The sequence below is a fragment of the Panthera onca genome, chromosome E2, assembly GCF_046562875.1.
Source record: "Panthera onca isolate mPanOnc1 chromosome E2, mPanOnc1 haplotype 2, whole genome shotgun sequence".
Lineage (NCBI taxonomy): Eukaryota > Metazoa > Chordata > Mammalia > Carnivora > Felidae > Panthera > Panthera onca.
The window spans coordinates 59,452,083-59,464,541 of NC_138353.1; the positions used below are offsets into that span (position 1 = coordinate 59,452,083).

Here is a 12,459-nt window from a genome sequence, read left to right on the forward strand (position 1 = left end):
GAATATGTAAGCGCTTAGGTTGTGAAGACCGAGCAGCGAAACCCGCAAGTCAACTTGGGAGAGCCCCGCCCCGATACACTGTCGGGGGAGACGTGTGTCCTGGCAAAGCGATTATCAACAGCATCTGGGATGGATCCCAACCTCACACCTCGAGGTGAGAACGAGACGGCATCTTGGGAAACCGAGGATGACGGCTCAGGAAGCGGCTCTTGACGAAGACGCCGATGTCGACCACACGTGCAATGAATCTGAATAAAACTGACTCACAAACTGTGAGTGGACCAAGCGTTACCTCTAAGTTAACGTGTTGAGTCAAGGACCGCATGGAGCCCTTGAGACGTTCACGGGGTTCGTCCTTTTCTCAGATTAGTCGTAGTCGGGTGTTTGGTGGGTGGCCTTCAGAGGCCCAGGGCCCTTCATGCAGTGGGCCCACTGTCCCCTGGGGTGTCCAGACAGCAGATGGTCTACAGGCTGGGGAAAGCTGGACGTGGGAGGTTTCTGAGGCCAGGCCTGGAGCCACGCATGACCTGACTGCCCGATTTCCACCGGGCAGACTGTTGAGTGCCCGTGCTACCTGCCAGGGAGGCTGGGAAATGGGGTCAGCCTGTGTCCCCAGGAGTAAGAGGGAACCGTGCCCTGGACAATTCGCCAGCCTCCAACACGTGTTCTATGCGATCTCACTAAGGATTCTAAAACCGCCTTCCTGAGGGGCGCCTGCGTGGCTCGGTCGGTTGAGCATCCGACTTCGGCTCAGGTCATGATCTCTTGGTTGGTGAATCTCAGCCCCGCGTCAGGCTCTGAGCTGTCAGCTTGGAACCCGGAGCCTGATTCGGATCCTCTGTTCCCCCTTCTCTCAAATAGAAACATTAAAAAATGTTTTAAAATAAAAAAATAAAAATGCACTTCTAATTTAATTAAGATTTTATAAGCATTCCTGTGACTACTTCATGGACATCCAAAACACTTGTATATTCATGTTGGCCCAAAACCATTTTGGAGGGTCCCATACTAGGCATTTCCCCGGATTTGAGGCTCCCTTATATCCAGGCACAGGTGTGATTTCTTGATTGGGAAAGAGGTCTGCCCTAGGTGAGGTGGAAAGGGCAAGCCGACGAACGAGAGGTTCCTGTGGCTGCCCGCTGGCGCTTGCCCTCCCTCGACGTCCCAGGGGACCTGCTCAGGGGGCTCGTGGTGGGACTGCACCCGTGCGCACTCGCGGTCTGACCAGCGAAGACATGGGAGGCAGGCAGATGGCATGTTTCCACGAGACAAACACACGCCGATGTGCACGCGAGAAGGTCTGTAAGGAGACACCGCAGAGGGGAATAGTGGCGATCCCTGGGAACAGAAACGGTAAGTCTCTATTTGGTCAAGGTGTGATTGAGCGCACACACGTGGAAAAGCACGTTGTAAGTCAGACAAGCACAGACGCGCAGCCTCCCTGCTGGGCCACCACCCCAGCTTCTGGCGCCGCGGGGTAGTTTCACCTGTTTGAACTTGGGTGCAGATCATGGAGCCTTAGCGCGTCTGGCTTCCTGCTCGGGTCGGCCGCCGCTGTGTGCATGATCAGGGCGGCTCATCTCCTCCCTGGGCAGTGCAGTCGGGAGGTTTTACGTTCTTCATCATGCTTATCTATATTTTCCCATTTTTCTACAATGCATATACATTACATAATGAAACACATTTTTAAAAATCAAAGCAGGGGGGAAAGGCAAATTGGTTTCAAGGAGAATTCAAACGACAACAAAAACGGCACTGTCCTGGGGCTTCTGGTTCAGGAACAGCTTCAAAACATATAATTTCTGGCCAAGGCCAGCCTGTCTGGCGGCCAAATGGGGGGAGCGCGGGCAGCTGTCACCACAGGCGATGTCCTCCTCCGGTCCCATGACCCGACCCTGGCAGGCAGAGGAGGCCTGAAGCCAGGAAGGAGGCTGCCTCGCTCCTCCGCCCGGCTAAATATACACGCCAGAGGCCCCGCTCCCAGCCTTCGGGTCTCTCCTGGCCTTTTTCTTTCCCACCCAAGCATGCGGCGAGGAGAGAGGGGACCCACCCTCCAGAAGAATGAGCGGCCAGGCGGGAGCCGCCGCGGGGAGTGGGCACGGCTCCCTGTGCCGTGGGCAGAGGCTCACCTGAGAGTGACAGAGCTCGTCCTGACGGCCGTCGTCAGAGAAAGGACGAAGCTTGTGCGGGCTAGATGTGGTCCTGCAGTCTGGCGGACACGTGGGGTCCGCCTCTCCTCTGGGACCGCCGGGCTCCGGGAGGGTCTGGACCCATACCTGTCTCTTAGGGCTGTGTCAACTGTCTCCCTGGAGTCCTTCCTCTCAGTTGTCGAGTGAGCATACGCACCGGATACACCCCGGGATTTCTTACTCGTCTGGGCTGCAAAGGAGCCAGAAAAAAGGAAAGATCATCACTGACGTATAGCTCAGAAGGGAAAAATAGATTTATGTCTTCAAATACGTGCCCCAGGGGTTCAGAATGTGGGTTCCAGAGTCAGGCTGTCTGCTCTTGTGTCCTGGTCCCACATCTACCAGCTGTGTGGCTTGAGGAAAACCACTTTGCCTCTCCGAGCCTCAGTTTCCCCATCTGCAAAATGGGGAATAATGGTAAGACTTACCTTAAAGAGTTGTGCAGATTAAATGCGCTAATAAATGTAAGGCCCTGAGGATGATGTTGGGCCTGGGATAGATGCTCAATAGTATTGTGAGGTGTGCAAGCACATACACACATGCACAGTTCACTTATGCACACACATACACGTATACACACACTTCACTCATGCACATGCACACACACATGCACACTTCACTCATGCACACACACTTATACACACACTTCACTCATGCACACACACATACACACAGTTCACTCTTTGCACACACACATACACACACAGTTCACTCATGCACACACATACACATTTCACTCATGCACACACATATACACACAGTTCACTCATGCACATGCACACACACATACACACACGCACAGTTCGCTCATACACACATGGTATACTCATGCACACGCACACACATGCACAGTTCACTCATGCACACACACATACACATACATTCACACTTCACTCATGCACATGCACACACACACACGCACAGTTCATTCATGCACACGCACACACCAACATAATATACTCACCTACACACCCATGTATACGCATGTATACACACATGCACACAACACACACCAACACATATACTCACATACCCACGTATACACACACGTATGTACAGATGCATGTGCACGCACCCACACATACAAAAACATGCAAACACACAGTCTACAATACACGTACACGTGTCTGCATATACACGTACAAGCACACACATGTACATCCTGACACATGCGTGTGCACATGTGTACACAGGAGCGTTCTCTACAATCAGGACCAGGGCCACCAGGACTGCGGGGTGATCCCCTCTAGGTGTAAGCTTGCACTGTGGGACCCTGAGTGCGGGCGCCTCTTGACCTGTGCCCCCTTGGTGCCTTGCTTGCCTCCCCTGGCCCCAGCCCGACCTGCGTCTTCCAGAGGTGATGCAGCAGCTTGCAGCCCCACAGAACCAGAACGTGGCTGTGCCTGGAGCAGCAGCCTTGGGAAGGCCTCTTGATTCCGGTTACTTAATCCTGGGTGAGTCCGGGTGATTAGTCATTCCTCATAATGGCGAGGCTAGTCCTCAGCAGGACCAGAGGGCACAGCTTCCCGTCTTAGACTGGGTTCCGGAAGCAGACCCCGAGTTCGTTCTAGCCACAGTGGTGGGAGGACGTGGTGGAGGCCCTCCACCCTGTCGCCCGCTCTCTGAGGGCCGCCCCTGTGCAGACACCCCAGCGTTTCAGCCTCCCCGGTGCCGCACCAAGCGTGCACCACACCTGCCGGGCGGCCCTGCTCCCGGATTCTCGGGCTTGCCGGCGGCAGCTTTGGTGGCCCGGCGGCTCACGCCCGCGCTCCATTCTCACATTTGCAGCTGCTCGCTGGGTGTCTTCGTGCACCAGGCCTGGGCGCGGGGTGAGCAAGCCCCTCCCTGCTCACCTGGGGCTCGCAGCCCCCTGTCCGGACCTTGCCCCAAAGTCACGTGGAAAGTGACCCCTGGACAACGTGCAGTCATGAAAGCACTGCGCTCTCAGGGCACAAGGGGGGCCGGTGGGCGGGGGCGGGTGTCCTCGAAAGCAAACAGACCCAGTGAGTCCACACCCAGGCGTCTCCCCGGGAGAACCGAAGCCACCGGTCCACACGGAAATCTGTGCGTCGTGGTCACAGCGGCGTTATTCCTAATAGTCGCAACGTGCAAACAACCAGATGTCCGTCTGCCGAGGAACGGGTAAACAAAGGTGGCCTACCCGAACAGCGCCATGTCCCTCTGACACAGGCCGCAACGCGGACGCACTGGGAAACGTCTTCCGGAGGGAAGAAGCCAGCCATAGAAGGTCACACAGAGCAGGATTCCTCTTAAACGAAACGTCCAAAGACGCAAATGTGTAGACAGAAAGTAGAGTCATGGTTGCCAGGGGCTAGAGAGGGGGCGGGTTTCCTTTGGGTGATGGAATGTTCTGGAACTGCATTGTGGTGACAGTTACAACGGCTCTGTGCATGTGCTAAATGCCACTGGATTGTTCACTTTAAACAGTTAATTTGATGTTATGTGAATTTTATCTCGATAAAAAAGGAAAGAAAAAACAGCATTAGCAGCGGGTAGGAGGCAGCACAGTTCCATATGGAGCCCAGAGAAGGCCCAGGTGGGACATAGCAGGGACCGTCCCTGCTCCGGAGCACCTCCCTGCCCCACCCTACCACCTTCCACCCACGGCAGCCACAGGCCAGCCCTCCTCAGGGGCTGGCCCCAAGCGCCTCCTGTCATCTTACTAATACAGTCACGCTCTCTGCTAAGCGCTGGCCCTGCTCTTGGACCTCAATCCTCTCACCGTCCTGGAGACAGGATTGATTATTGATTATTGAGCCCACTCTCCAGATGAGGGGAGTGAGCCCGGAGGCAGCGTGGTGGGAGGAGATTGGAAACCCAGGTCTGGGGGCGCCTGGGTGGCTCAGTCGGTTGAGCATCTGACTCCAGCTCAGGTCATGATCTCACGGTCCGTGGGTTCGAGCCCCGCGTCGGGCTCTGTGCTGACAGCTCAGGGCCTGGAGCCTGCTTTGGATTCTGTGTCTCCCTCTCTCTCTGCCCCTCCCCGTCTCGCGCTCTGTCTCTCTCAGCCTCTCAAAAATAAAGAAAACGAATTAAAAAAAATTAAAACAAACAAAAAAGAAACCCAGGTCTGTCTGATTCCAAAATCTCTTGCCATGGGGAAAAATTCTAAAACGCTTTTTGTGGCAAGGATTGCTGGATTCTGTGATACTGGGAAGGAAGCTCAGCCAGGTGACTGAGCTGCAGGTCTGAGTTTATTCCGTGGCGATATAGTCCCTGGAGGGCAGACGGTGGGCTGGAGGGCAGTGGCTGAACAAACAGGACCGGGAGGGGGAGTTTGCCGTGGGTGCTCACACAGACGTGCTCCTGGGGTCGGTTGTCCCGGGTACGGCTCAGCATGCTGGGTCAGGGGGCCGCACTGGTGACTCCTGGGTCATCACACTCTGACACCAGGACAGTATGAGGAAGACATACCTGGAGACTGCTGGTGGTGGGGCCAGGTGGATGCCAGAATCCGCCCGTGTCCTACACCCCGCCCCCGAGTGTGCGAGTCAGCCGTTGCCTCGTAACAAACACTCCCAAACTCAGGGACTTAAAACAACACACATGCATTAGCTCATGGTTTTGGTGGGTCAGGAATCCGGGAGCTGCCTGGTGTTTCTGGCTCCTGGCGTCTCCCTTGGCGGTGGTCAGGAGGTCACGTGGGGCTCTAACTCGGGCACAAGGGTCCACTTCCCAGCTAACCGTGGTTGTTGGCAGGCCTCAGGTCCTCGCTGGCTGTTCACTGAGGCCTTTACTCCTTGCTATGTGTTTCCACAGGGCAGTTCCCAACATGACAGCTGGCTTCCCAGAGTGAGTGATGGTGGGGGGGGGGGGGGAGAGGGAGGGAGAGGGAGGGAGAGGGAGGGAGAGGTAGGGAGGGAGCAAGAGAGGGAGGGAGAGAGAGGGAGAGAAGGGGGGAGATAGAGGAGGAGAGAGAGTGCTTCGACTCTAACTTCGATCCCCTCAAAAAACACTCAAAGCACGTAAGAACAAAATTAGCATTTGTTCGATCTGGGTACACAGGCGTCCGGTACGTGCTGAGCTCTTCGTAATTTGGATCTGGGGTGCGTGTTGACAATGGAGCCGCTCTGGGGGTGCTCTGGAGAGGTGGGTTGAATTCACCCCCACAGTTGCTGATGCGCCGAGACTCCCAGGGGTCATCACGCTCCCCGTGCGTCATATGTGCACGTGGGTGTGCGTGTGACCAAGTGTCTCGCAACCGGAGGCAGGCGTGCCCACGTGCGGTGGCATCTGATTCCATCTTAGACTCTGCGCTGCTGGTGGCCGTCGAGCCCTATCCCCTCTCCCTGTGCCCCACGTCCCGCCCCGGCTGCTCCTCTCCTGGGGGAAGAGCCCCCACCCTCCAGCCGCAGTAAGGCCCCAGGCCCGTCTCCTTCCCTTGCTCTTTCCAGCCCTTTTGCAGCAATTAGGGGGCTGCCTGGCTCTCCCCAGAAAGCCCCATCACAGGAGTGACAACCTGTTCCCACCCTCTGAGCGTGTGTGTGCCTCATCACTCTTGACGTCCAAACCCAACTTTGGCGGGGGTTCCCCCTGTCCCTCCAGCGTGGCCACAGCACAGCGATCCCTGGGAAGTTCTCACCTCCAGATTCTGGAAGGCTGGGGCCAGGTGAGTCGGGAATCTGGCCACGTGTTAGCATATTGGTGCTTTTGTCTCCTGGAGCAGGAGGGCTCCACCCCACCCTGAGTTAGCATTCTCAGGGGGCGAGGAGCCCTCCGTCTGGCCTCCCTCCCCACCCCACCTGCTGGTCTTTCCTGGGGCTGACCCTCAGCATCTCGGTGGGAGAGAAAAGTGGAAGAGGAGGGGCCCCCGCCGACACGGACAGACGCCAGCGCCCCCCACCCCGGGGCCTCTCCCCCATGTTAGCCCCTCACCGGCGTGTGGCTCTGAGAAGCATACCATGAGGCACAGCAGCGCTCTTATGCTGGAGAGAAGAAACAGGAGCTCTGGCTCCCTAAAGTCCCCAGAGCTTCGTCCAGAATTTCTCTGCTGTCAGAGGGACAGAGGGACACAGAGCACCTGGCACCTGTTGGTAGCAATATGTGCGAAATACGTGATTGCATACAAATATACCAGCTTTGCGTGTTCCAAGGAAGGGGGTGGGGGGGACTGTAAAAACAACCCTGAATTTGCTCTTGGGATTAACACCGAACTGCGTGAAACAGCCCTTCGGGAGTACAAAAATGGCCCAAATCAGCAATTTCGTGTGGCCAACACTCTTTTTGTGCCCTCCGCCCAACTTGTACCAGGATTCAAGTTATCTGCTTGTTTGTCCGTTTGCCTCTGGCCTCCCCCGACCCCAGTGCGAGGAACGGGCGCTTGCAGCCTGGTGGGGTAGAAGGGAAACGGCATCTACTCCTGTGTCTCTGTCTCCGGTTGGTTCCCCGTTGCCGGGGTTTGCGGCCGAGAGAGCCGGCTTCCGCGCTGCACGGCCGCTCCCGTCCAGACGGGGTCTCCCTCGGCCCGCCATCCTCTCCGGACCTGCTAGCTGCTGCCGGAAGCCTGTAGGCCCCGCCGAGTGCGGGGCTGGACGCCCGCCGCCTGGCCTTGGTGCAGAGAGCTGGTCTCTCCCATCCTCTCGGGGTGGATTAGATTCGCCGAAATTGGCTGCATAAACAGCCCGGCTGGACCGACGGCTAATGGCAGAGGTTCAGGCTCCTTGGGGCTGGCGGGAGCTTGCCAAGAACCAGCCTTCTCTAGCCCCCCACGGCGACATTAACACCCTGCCTGGGGCTGTGGTCTGTGGGGCCCCAGGGGCACCAGGCTTCCTGCAGGAGGACGGTGGCAGAGAGCCCATGTGCGCCCCGGCGACCCCTACAGCTGAGAGGGTGCCCCTGGACCAGCGCATCAGAAATGCAGAGCGCCAGGCCCCGCCCAGTCCTGCTGAACCAGTGCCGCTGTTTAACAAGAGTCCAGGTGACTCTGGTGCTGTGGAGGGTTGAGCAGCGCCGTGACAAAGGGGACCGTCCGACGACAGCAGCAGGTTTGCAAAATGCCCTTGACCTGGCCCTTGTACGTTTCCGAATCTATTCAACAGAAGCGAGCGGAGGGCACACGTGGACACGTTTGATCTGGTGGCACAGCTCTTACTGTGGGTGTCCCATTCACAGCAACCTGGGCAGTGGCTCTCCGGGGCCCACGAATGTTGAGGAGGCCGGAGTCGTCCACCTAGGACAGGGCAGGGTTAGCAATTCGGGTCAGACAGTCGGCAGACCATTCTCCACCCCCAAGCCCCCCAGCAGCCCCACTGTGTGAGCCATGTTATCTATGCCCGAGGGCAGGACGGTACGTCTCCAGTGCTGGGGGCTGGCCGGGGGGATGCACTCTGTCTATAGAACTGGGGGTCCTACTGTCCAGTTTGGGGGACCCGCAAGGTCACGCAAACACCCTTCCATACCGGCCTGCAGCCTATGCCTTCTTCCCTTCTTCCCCTACAAAGTCCCAGAACCTCAGGGGCTTATGTGGCTTCCCAGGGGAAGGAGGGCCTGTTCTGCCAGCCAAGGCCCTTGCTGTTGTGGCTGCCCCTGGAGTTGCTGGTTTCCATGACCAGCGAAGCCCCTGTCTGAGGCAACACAGGCCAGCATCACTATCGGCAGCCTAGGGCATTCTGGAACATGACGCTTGAGACCAGAGGGGTCGGGAATCATTACTGCAGCTAATGCTGCTGAAGCTAACAGCAGCTCCGTGGTAAAGGGGTTTCCAGCACTTCTCACAGGTGCCAGAGGGCGCATGTGGCCACACAGACAGGTGCAACCACCTTCCCCACCGTAGGCTCCCGGGAACCGTGGGCACAGACAGCCTAGCATCGGTGATACGCTGGGCGCGCAGTCAGCTGGCCCTCCTGCCCCCTGTCAGGATGCCTTCCAGAGCTCCAAAGAGGAGACAGCCCGCCCTGACTCCCCGGGACCATCCCTGCCCCGTTTGTGCCCACGATGAGGGAGCTTTAGAGGCAGTGTAGACTCTGGGACCAGACACCTGGGCTCAGATCCTGGCCCCCGCCGCTTAGCGGCTGTGTGATCCTGGGCAAATGGCTTTACCTCTCTGCGCCTCAACCTCCTCCTCTGTAAAATGGGTCCTAAGAGGATCCTTAGCTCACGCAGGTGCTGTGTGGATTAAATGAGCTGGTATACGAAAAGCACTGAGAACATATGAGCACGAGGTAAGCCAAGGCCTCAAAAGCACAATATAAACAACACACACGTGTAAACGTTTGCTATTATTAACGGCCACAGACGGACACCAGCAGCTGTTAAGCTGGGCTGTAGAAGACAATTTAATGAAACAGGGAAATGTCCGGGACTTACTGCTACCTGAAGAAAAAGCGAAGGTCAAAACAGCCTTTTCCACGTGACGCTGAGTTTGTAAAGTAGATGCGTGTTCACTGCGCACCGAAGGAAACAACTTGAAGGAAATAAATCGTTAGCTGTGTGACTGCTGGGCCCTGGGGGAGTGGTTCTCGTTTCTTGGGTGTGGTTTTCCACACTCCCTAGAACGTGGGTAGTGAGTGTGACGGCTAACACAGGGACCAAGCACCTTGTTAACATCTGTTCTGCAAAAAAGATGCTATAGTTCAAGGGTCCCCAGCCCTTTCCACAAGGGAGCCTTGTCTCGTGCCCCCAAAGCCGAGGCCCCGCTGCAGGGCGAAGTGAGGTTGGGACAGCCAGCTCAGCGAGCACGGAGGCTCTGCGCCTCCCACGCTGGGGTGTCTGCTTCCTTTTCTGGGGGCCCTCCCACGTGGGGTTGTGCACAGTTCCGGAGTAATGCCTCTCCATAGACGGAGGGATTGTCGCCACCTGCCGCCAGGTCAACGCCAAGGCTCCCTTACAGTTGTGTGCCCTTGACTCCTTGCTACCCAAGTCGGGGGCTCCTCGACGGACACGACTCCTTACTACCCCAGTCGGGGGGCTTCTTGATGGACACGACTCCTTACTACCCAGACCTAACTGCCATTTGTCGTCAGGGCGTGTGGAGCCTCGAGTGTGATCGCTTTCTGGCCACGTGGACCCAGACCACGCCTGCTCTGCTCTCTGTATCCCTGACCCTAGCCTTCGGCTTCTCGAATGCATGTTGAGTGGTCGGGGTGACGGGTCTGTGTTCTGGAGGCAGGAAGGTGGGTGGGGAGGGAGCGGGGCACAGGAAGTATCCGATCTGCTCCAGTCTTCAGGTGGCAGAGGGCAGACACTGGCTCCCGCTAGCGCTAGCTTGAGGCCGCGTGTTCTCTGGGGTGGATGGAGCTCACAGGAGCGGTAACGGGCCGGGAGAGCCCGTGAGTCAGCAAGCTCCAGGCCCGTCAGCCCCCAGAGGGGTAGAGTGTGACCGGCGCCCATGCTCTGTGGTTGTCCGGCTTCCTGCCGCTGCTCCCTTCCTGCCCTTCCTTCGGGAAGCCCTGGAATGTCTGTCAGCTGCAGCCACGGTGGGGGGTGTGGCTCAGAATCTGGTCATCCCGGGTGCCTGAGATGCTTCCTCTGAGAACACGCTGTTTGCGGGAGCAGGTGACCCCGATGTGGTGGGCTCAGAACCACCCCCTCCTCAGGTTGTCGCTGGGAGGCCAGGCTGCCTCGCTGAGAGGACAGAGGGCAGGGGTGAGCAGTCCTCTCACAGAAGGTGGGTGTGTTCAGACTCTTTAGCAACGACCGCAGCAGCACAAGTGACACCGGGCGTGACCAAAATCAAAGTCCCGGAAAGGAAGACATTTTTTGCAAATCATCCATCTGAGAAGGGGTTTGTATCCAGAATATACAAAGAGCTCCTACAACTCATAATAAAAGCACGAGCTGCAAAAAGGAAAGGGGTTTGAATGAATATCTCTTCGGGAGGCATGCAGATGTCCAACAAACACCTGCAAAGAGGCTCTGTGTCACTAAGCCTGGGTGGTGGGGCAGCTGGTCCAGAATGTGGTCTGGGGGCCCCTCAGAAGGTGATACAGTCACCACATGACCCGGCAATTTCATTCCGAGGTTTGCACCCACGAGAAATGAGAACGCACATGAAGACTTGAACACACGCGTTCAAGGCAGCATTATCCACCGGAACCCAAGGTGGAAGCAACCCAAATGCCCAGCGGCTGAGGAACAGACGGACAAAATGTGCCCCATCTGCACAGTGGGGCATTACTCAGACGTGAAAAGACGGGGAGTTCTGACACCTGCCACAACATGGATGAACCTTGAGGACATTGTGCCGGGTGAGAGATGTCCGACATCCTCTCGGATGATTCTGTTTTGATGAAATGTCCAGAGCCAGCACATCCCTAGAGACTGAAAGCCAATCCGTGCTTTCCCGGGGCTGGGGGGTGGGCGCCGGGGAGTGACCGCCAGGAACTTGAGGTTTCTCTTTGGGGTGATGAGACGGTAACATCACCTTGTGGCGGTATTTCCCAACTTTATGATTATACTAAAAACACTGATTTGTACACTTTAAACGTGTGTATTACATGGCATGTGAATCACATCTCAATAAAACTATTTTAAAAAAAACACGCACCCCCTTTGCAAGGAAAGGAAACCCGGCTCCAAGTGATGTAACCAGAAAGGGGATTGTTAGCTTCTGTGCATCAGTAAGTGGCCAGGTTCAAACACAGGCTGGCTTCCGGTTCTGCGTGGTTCAGGGGGTAAAAGAGGTCATCAGCACCTGGGTGGAGACCTACTAAGAGTGGGGATGAGAACTGGGGGGAGGCGTGAACGCTTTCGCCGGAGTGGGGGTAACGGATACCGAGCAACCTTCTATCCGTTGAGGCTTTCTGTTCAGAAAGTAGCCACTCAAAGGGCGGAGAGGGAGGCCCTCCTGGCTCGCCTCTCAGGAAGGCAAAGTTGGGGGACAAGGCTGAAAGAGGGCAGAATCTGTCCCCACACCTGGTTACCTCTGAGTCACTCTCTGATGCTCTGCAAATACTCGATCACCATATTCATTCAGTCACCCAGAACGTATTTACTGAGCACCTGTTATATACAGACAGAGCTGGGATAGGGTGTGAATGCCATGGCCACGGTGCCTGTTGTAAGTCATTCACAGAGAATGTTGCTAGGGAAACAAGCCTGGGCCGTACACTGTGCCCGGTGCTATGACTCAGAAGGTCTGGGAGCACCTGTCCTGGGCTTGGACAGGGCGGGAGTCAGGCAGGCTTCCTGGAAGAAGCAGTTACTAAGCTGTGGCACGCAGGGGAGCAGAAACAGTGAGGGCGGAGCCAGCCTAGGCAGGGTGAAGTAGAGGAGGGAGAGCGGGGAGGCAGAGGGGTTGGCAGGCGCCGGT

At 56.8% G+C, this 12,459-nt stretch overlaps 1 non-coding gene across 1 annotated transcript; it reads left to right on the forward strand.

The window, feature by feature from the left end:
- Nucleotides 1-5,041: 5,041 nt before the first annotated feature.
- TRNAW-CCA (transfer RNA tryptophan (anticodon CCA)) lies at nucleotides 5,042-5,126 on the forward strand. The gene has a single exon. It is a non-coding gene; the product is annotated as a tRNA-Trp (tRNA).
- Nucleotides 5,127-12,459: the final 7,333 nt, after the last annotated feature.